At 45.0% G+C, this 7,962-nt stretch overlaps 1 long non-coding RNA gene across 1 annotated transcript; it reads right to left on the bottom strand.

Moving 5' to 3' along the window:
* Window positions 1-763: 763 nt before the first annotated feature.
* On the bottom strand, window positions 764-4,835 carry LOC127047242 (uncharacterized). Its single transcript, XR_007773357.1, has 2 exons — window positions 3,811-4,835; window positions 764-2,391 (listed from the first exon to the last, which is right to left on the bottom strand). It is a non-coding gene; the product is annotated as an uncharacterized LOC127047242 (long non-coding RNA).
* Between the last annotated feature and the right edge of the window lie 3,127 nt (window positions 4,836-7,962).

Consider the following 7,962-nt stretch of genomic DNA (forward strand, 5'->3'; position numbering starts at 1 on the left):
CATTGGTTCATTAAGTCCTACAGCAGAAGGGCTTCATTGACACTTGTGGTTTATCACCTTTCCGAGTTACCTAGGGTTATGCCAGAGTGACACCAACAACTCCCTCCTTTTAGAATACTCAACAAACTTTTGGCTGAGTGTTCTCACATTTAAAGGATAACATGTGATTAAGCTGTAGGGAGCTGGAGTGCTTTACAGCAAGCAAGCAAGAGAAGAGTAACGATACACAACACCACACCAGTGAGCAGGAGGTGAACAATGCCTTCCCTTAGTTTTTCCAGGTTGAGCAACCAGCCCCAGGGGGAATCAGAAATAGTAGGTTTCCTTTCCTGGGCCTTCCACTGTTCAAAAGCCTGCTTGGCTGACAGGATGTGCTTGTTAATATCCTGTGCGCTTTCTGGGACATAAGTACAGTATTCATCCCCTATAAGGGCGCACACTCCGCCCTGGGAAGCCACACTTCCACCCAGGAAGTGTCCACATATGTCTCCATGATCACAGATCAGATGGTATTCCTGATGCATCTGTAAGGGCAGTGGGCCAAGTCTGATACTCAAGATCACTCCGAATGGCCATCAGCTGGTCATTCAGGAAATCCCGAATTCCTAAACATACTAGATCCCACTGCAATGCCTTCCCAGCCTCAGTTATATTCAATACCATCCTTTCTTGGTGTAGTACTATAATACACCTGCTATTTAACTATTCTCAGGTACTGTCAAAAGGCATTCCAATTAAGAGCATACATTATTAGTCATTGGAATGGTTTCAATATGGGTAAAATTTTTAGTAGCAGAACAAACTTTTGGGTACTTGTTATTTAAAATCCAATTAGAGAGAGCTATATATGCTGAGGGATTTATCCAAAACACAGGGCGCAGCCTGTAGAATAAACCCCAAAATCCATTCAATACCACATTCCCAAACATGGGTCCCACAAATGTCCTCCCACCAGTGTATAATTCTTTGTTTCTTCACCAGGGTCAGTTCTTAATGTCCTTTCTAGTCAGGAATTCCTGGACTTTGGCAATTTCAGTGGAGCGAGTGTTCCTTCTTCTTTCCCAAAACAGTCGTGATGCAGCATCCTACAGGGCAGAGGTTACTAGCACATAACCCTGTAATGGTTTTGATTCTTCTAGAAAAATTCAAAGGCACAGTAGATCTGTCAGTGGATAAGGGAGAGGTTACTAGCACGTCACCTTGTACTTTTTCCCTGCTGTCCAAAAGGCACAGTGGAGCTAGAAGGTGGAATAGGCTAATCATCAGTAGGAGAATTCTCCCGATGTGGAGGGGTCTTTTTGCAGTGAGAATCTTGGGTCCAAGCAGTCAGTCTTTGGCACTTCACAGCAGTGTTGGTAGTCACCGGGACTTAAGGGCCTTTCCAGCATGCAGCCAAGGCAGTCTTTCATCGGTGGACCTTTACATCAATCCCGTCTCCTGGTTCCAAGGAGTGGCAGGGCTGCTAGGGTCTTTGGGTAGCGCTTCTTTATCTGTGAGAAAAGAAACTTACACATTTCATTAGTGCCTGGCAGTGTTTTTCAGATCTCATAGCTGTGTGGGCAAATTCAAGCCCTTCTTTTCCTAGTTGTTAGCCAAGTCTTAACTGTGAGCAGTGTCCTTGAATGGAGTCAGTGTCTTATCTACAGCCTGAGCTTGTTAACTAATTCTTTTTTTTTTCCCGTTTACTCATTCTGTGCTTTGTTCTTCTTCCTTTCTTGTCTTCTTTTAACCTGCAAAGGAAACTTCCACATTTTACTTATACACCTTTTTCCCAACAATGAAGACATAAACATTGTCATTATACAGTACATTAGTCTTATTATTTAATATATGCCACACACACACCCTTTTACTAAAATAACCTTATTACAGAGCTTTGGAGCAACAAACTAGGACAAGCACACTCACTTTGAGGAGTTCATTAAATTTAATCTCTAATCCAATAGCTTTCCACCATCCCCAGCCCTCTGGCTAGAAATTTGAGGTAGCCAGAAAGATCCCATATACAATATGGGGAGTGGGTTAACTTTTCATGTCCTTGCTTTCAAAGACTGTTGGTATGCAAATTTTAACAATTTTTGCAATTAACAGTTTGACCAATGAAGTTTCTTTTCCTTGAGGAAATGCATTAGACTTTAGTATATTACATTCTTCTGATTTACCCAAACACTTTGTATTCCAAATTGAACAAAACAAGTATCTGCATTTTAATTTAACCTTTTTGTTTGATTTTAAACTAGACTATTTTATAAAAATATTAAACACAAAAATTCCGGCCACAAGACAAACACCACAAGACAGAACATAGAACACAAAACATAATTTCTATTGTGCCAGTAAATGCATGGTATGTTGAATGCTGTTCAGCTGGCATCAGTTTTTTCTGATTATCTGAAAGACAAAAAAACAAGAAGTTTACCCACCCTCTCTGGGCAGACAATCATCACTTGAAATATACAAATACCCTTGATGACTTCAGGCAAAAACAGAGGAATTACCCCATATTTTCTTGTATTTGTTTCATAAGCAGCCCAGGTTTTCAATTACATAACACTGTATACATTCTTCAGCTAATTTAACTAAATTGTTCATAGCCAAACCAAATGATTGCAATCCAATAATTTCTTTGCCTGAATTTATTTACAAACATTTCACAGACACCAAAAAACTTTTTTTCTTTAGCATTTTTACAAAGTTCAACTGTTGTTTTCTCCAGCAACTACAGAGTTAACTTCTCACTCTCCCTTAAATCACTTGCTTGTCTTCCAACAGCCACTTTTATCAACTTAAATCACCATTCCAAGTAAGTCCTAGGTATTTGAAATCCCCATGCTTACACTTACTGACTCCTTCCTTCCACTACACCCTTAAAGTTTTCCAATCTCTCTGTTTGTTGCCTGCCCGCCTGGGCCCGATCCTGCTTTTCTTGCTGAACCGTCCCTTCCATGGGCACCAACTTGTTCCACTACCAGTTTAGCTAGGAGGGTGGGCTTCTCAACTAGCCCCCACCCTTCCTGGTCTCTTCCCTTAAACATTCTTACTCACAAGACTACCCAAGTCCTCCTTCATGAGGCTTGTCACCTGGACAAAAACACATGACCCATTGGGCAAAGGCCAGTTACTTAACATATAATTTAAAGGACTATTCTTAGAGGGTTTACCCAGAGACTCATTCATCTGTTTGACACTTAAACAGAAAAGAGAAGTACACAGAGCGCAGAGGGAATTACAGTCTAAGCCAGACTTTCCCACTTCTATACACTGACCGCTAGAGGGGACGGGACAGAAGGATCTCAATTCAACCTCAGAGCTTTCTCGCACACATGGCTTCCACTCCGAGGAATTACGAACAAGAGGTTCAGTTCTGCCCACACTCCTAACGTCCAAATGAACAGAGCAGAAAACCAACAGTAACCGGTTAAACAGAACAGAACCAGAACCAGATAGCATTTCCTTATCCTATTAGGGCTCACTTTTACTTATGCAATTCTTAACATATAACACCAACAGTACCAAGCAAAGCAAACACAAAATAACAAGGGTAAAACAAATAGATGGTGTAAGTTCTGCAGGGCTCCTCCATTCTTAATTGCTCACCAAACTGTGACAAATTTCTGTTACCAATCTATCCCTCGTGTCAGGTGATCAGGCTGACACTACAGGATCATTGAGGGAAGATAAAGAAAACACACCATATAACTGAATTTTAAAGCTTCATTAATAAAATAATAAAACAAAAATGGAGAGTGTTGGGAATGCTCCCACATTACTCAGGAAAACATTAATGCCCCAAGCTCCTTTCATACCCACACACGTACGTCCAGACTGGCCACTTCTGTGTATAATGTTCAGAGGAGGGGGAGAGGTGGACAGGAGATTATCCTGTATACAGCTTGTCCAGAATTTCCAACATGCTTTTGCTCTTGGGAGGGCTGTTCTCTTACACCCTGGAATCTCCTGCGGCGTCTCTTTCAGAGATTCCAGTCCAGGTCGGCTGCCTGTGGCTTCTTTGGTCTCACCAAGCCACACTGACTCCAGGGTCACAAAGGCACACTTACTGGACAGTTAAGCTTTGCAAATGTAATCTCAGTTCTGTAACTTGTATTGCCTTTGGTTCGTCTCTGTCTATATTTTTTCACAGCCAGCTGGGGCTGAAAGCAGCCCCTCCCTGCACCAAGCACAGTCCGCGCCGATTCCTGACCCTGAATGCAGAGCAGCCCCAACCCCTTCCATCCTTGGGCCAAGATGATTTTTAAATTAACCCGCTCCTTTCCTCAATAGACAAATTTGCTCATGCTGTGTCAGGGCTTTTTGGTGATTAAACGCTCCTCTTTGATGTATGATCTTATCTAGATTGAAGTACCTTCTAGTGGGCATTGTTTAGATGGATTTTCAAGCATGTAAATATTCCAATTCTCTAAATACCTGCAGGTTGTTGAACCATAATGTACGTACATGTAATATGCTGGGGTACTCTTAGGGGGTGAGATGGAATGTTTAGACTGCCCCTCCCCCATTTTCCACTTACACACACTGGGAGGGTGCCCTGTCCGCGCTAGCAGCTCATAAACTAAGGATTTTTCCCTACAGGATACTCACACAGGAGAAGCTAACGAGGATGGCCACGACCCTCCTACACTTCCCTTCAGCAAAGAGCGTCGGTTAGTCTCTGGGAGACGGCGCCGCTTACTCTGATTGCATCCAGTGAGATGATCAGACTGTCAGTAGCCCACACGGAAAGGAAAGGGGGAGGGAAGATGGGTACATACACTCCTAGACCCAGGTAGCTTCCTCACCGGACGATGCCAGGCCGAGTCAGCCCACCATGGGTCGGACCTTCTAAAGATCCACTGGTTACCGGGCTTGCGTTAGAGTAGTCCTGGTCACGAGCTTTTGCTTCACAGGGTACTCTGGGCGTCTTCCGGTAACAGTCACTCATACTGGCCCCTTTTTTTTTTGCAGCCACAACAGGGAGAGAGTGCACTAGGACATAGGGTCTCGCCTTCCTAGACAGGTCCCTCCTTTGTCCCTGAACTATCCCTAACCTGCTTTTGGATCCTTGCACTCCACCAGACAGGGAGAAGAACAGGAGCTACGGTTTGGTTTTTGGTTTTTCCTTTTCTTTGTTCTTTTCTTTTTTTTTTCCCAGAGCTTTTCATACAAACAGTTTCAGAACCTACCTGTTCACTGACAAAACAGGAGTAATTGTACTGTAATTTACTGATCCTTCAGGTGGCCACCTTTCCTGACCCTTTAATTTGTACTGAGGCCAGTCCACTGTACAAAATCTTTGTAACCTATTTTTGGATAACGGATCCGATCCAAACACCTTCCAATTCTCCAGAATGCATTCTAGGGGGGAGCACCTTGCCTTCTCCACCTTGCTCTGCCCCTGCCCCGTGTCGCAGGTAGATGCTGGGCGTCCCCAGATCCAAACAGAGAAAGTCCGGACAACCGGACTGTTCCTACCTTATCCAAGGGACTGGTTCCTCACCGTCGCCCGGGACCGGTTCCACACTGTTGCCCACAACTGCTTCTCCACTGTTTGAGCGCGTTGCACCGTTGTGCCCTCTGGGGTCGCTCACACCGCGTCTCCGCCGAGGCCCCCGGTGAAGTCACCGGTGTGCACTGGGCGTTGGTCGTCACCGCGATCCTTTGACCTCCAGGAGGGATCCAGGCAAGGCTAATTTTCGCCTCAGCCCACCCAGGGACGCCAAAAACTGTTGCAGACACAGCTGTGCCAGAGGCAAGCAACAGTGGTTCGTTGCCTAGAGTGCTTAAGCGCCAATAAACACACCAGGGTGGAGAAGCAAACAACCAAATTTATTTGAGCTCAAATAAGGTGCCAGGGAGAAATAACAATCTCAGATCCTGCACACCTAAAACAAGCAGTTTCTTCCTTTTATATCCCAGTTGTTTACTACAAAACTTTCTTGCTGACTAGCTGATCTTTCACTCCCCTGTACTTTCCCATCCAGCTGCAGTATCCTTTTTTAGTCAATCTTTTGACTTCCCCCTCTCTGCTGCTGAGACATGTATACAGTATCTTAAAACGACCTTGAACGTGCTCTAGCCTAGCTTCAATGTGTTACAGCAGAGAACTGGCTATTACAATCAAACGCTAACAATACTACATTTTTGCAGCTATTAGTACATTAGATTACACTAGGTTACACAAAGTGTTTAACATGGAGGAACATTGGTTCATTAAGGCCTACAGCAGAAGGGCTTCATTGACACTTGTGGTATATCACCTTTCCGAGTTACCTAGGGTTATGCCAGAGTGACACCAACATCATGATATCTGCATAAACCCTCCTCTACCTCCTCACTAGTTGATAGCCCAAGTCAAATCCACATCCCATACAATAATAGAGACAGATTTATTAGTAATTAATCAATTATATGTCCTCCCACCCATCCATCCTACCTGCATTACCCTGGGGCTCTGCTCCTCTACAGGCATCATCATCACAGAAAGAGAGAGGGGTTTAGGACATTACAACTCTGGTACATGACTGGTTTCTGTAGCTGAGAGTTGATAAAAATCTTTAGCCCCATGTCCTTGCAAAAGAAAAATCAGGTATGTCACCTCCTCTCATTCTAGTCAACAAAAGCAACATGTCCAGGTATTTCTGCCTATTTCTCCCCTTCCATACAAGCCCCCTACTTACACCCCTTTAATTACCCTGGTGTGTCCAACACCGCAAGTGGGTGTCTAAAATCCAAGCACTCAAGGACACTATCGCTGCCCAACTGGACTCGTTAATATTTCACAGTGCTACCTGGTGGTGAGACAAGAGCAATAACACAGCTAATATAACTCCATTTGTTATTGTAATAAAGTGTTGTGGTGACACTGGGCTAAAGGGTATGTGTTTTCTGATAAGGGGGGAAATATAGTCTTCTTTTAGGGAACCAGTTCCAGTCAGTACCCCCTTGCAGCTCCAAAATCCAGAGTTCCTTATTATTTAACAGGAGTGCCTGGGAGCCACAATCAAGGAGTAGAAACCCATTGTGCTCATAGGAAAAGAAGGGAAAAGTATTACCTCAATTTTACAGAGAGAGAGAGAGAAATAAACTAACCTGCTTAAGGTGGTCACAAAGGAACCTTAAAGAGCAAGCAACTGAATCCATTTCTACTGATCCTCAGCCCAGTGCATGTACCCAAGACCATCCAGGAGATGAACACAACCCCCCACTTGAAGGAATCTGATTGGGTGAGTTACCAGACAGAGATGTGTGGGGAGGTGCACTGTGATGAGTGGAACTGGAGGAAGAGAGTCTGGTGTTAGGAGGGATCTATTAAAGGGCTGGCAACACCGGCATCAGCATGGGCTGTACTAACCTGCCCGGGATCCTGGGTATGTACTCACATCACTAGCCTGTTCTGGGGTCTATGCCTCTATGTCTTCATGCTCTTTTCACCTGTGCTAGCTAGATTAAAGCCAGAGGTGAAAGTAAGCCGGTATGGTAAGCGGCTGCAGGGAGCCCAGAGCCCTTTCCATTTCTTACCCTCACCCCAGCTCCAGGAGCCAGGCTGGAGCTGAGATTTAAAGGGCTCAGAACTCCCTGCTGCTGCGGGGAGCCCCGAGCCCTTTAAATCCCCCCCACAGCTCCAGCGGCTGGGCTGGGGCCAGAGTTTAAAGGGCTAAGGGCTCCATGGCGGCTGGAGCCCTGGGGCTCCCAGCCACCTCTGCAGCTGGGAGCCCTTGGTTGATTTAAAAGCCCTGGGGCTCCCAGCCGCAGTCAGTGCCCCAGGGCCTTTAAATCTTGAGAAGCCCCACCTCTTCCAGTTGCCTCCAGCAGTACCGGTAAGTCCTGTAAGTTACTTTCATCCCTGATTAAAGCTAGTGTGGGCCTGCCCATCAGAGCTGCAGTCACACCTAAGACTGCACTGTAGACAACCCCTCTCTCTGATATAGAGGTAGTTGTGAGGTAGCAGACATTTTGTGTTTCAGT

This window comes from Gopherus flavomarginatus, chromosome 1, assembly GCF_025201925.1.
Source record: "Gopherus flavomarginatus isolate rGopFla2 chromosome 1, rGopFla2.mat.asm, whole genome shotgun sequence".
Lineage (NCBI taxonomy): Eukaryota > Metazoa > Chordata > Testudines > Testudinidae > Gopherus > Gopherus flavomarginatus.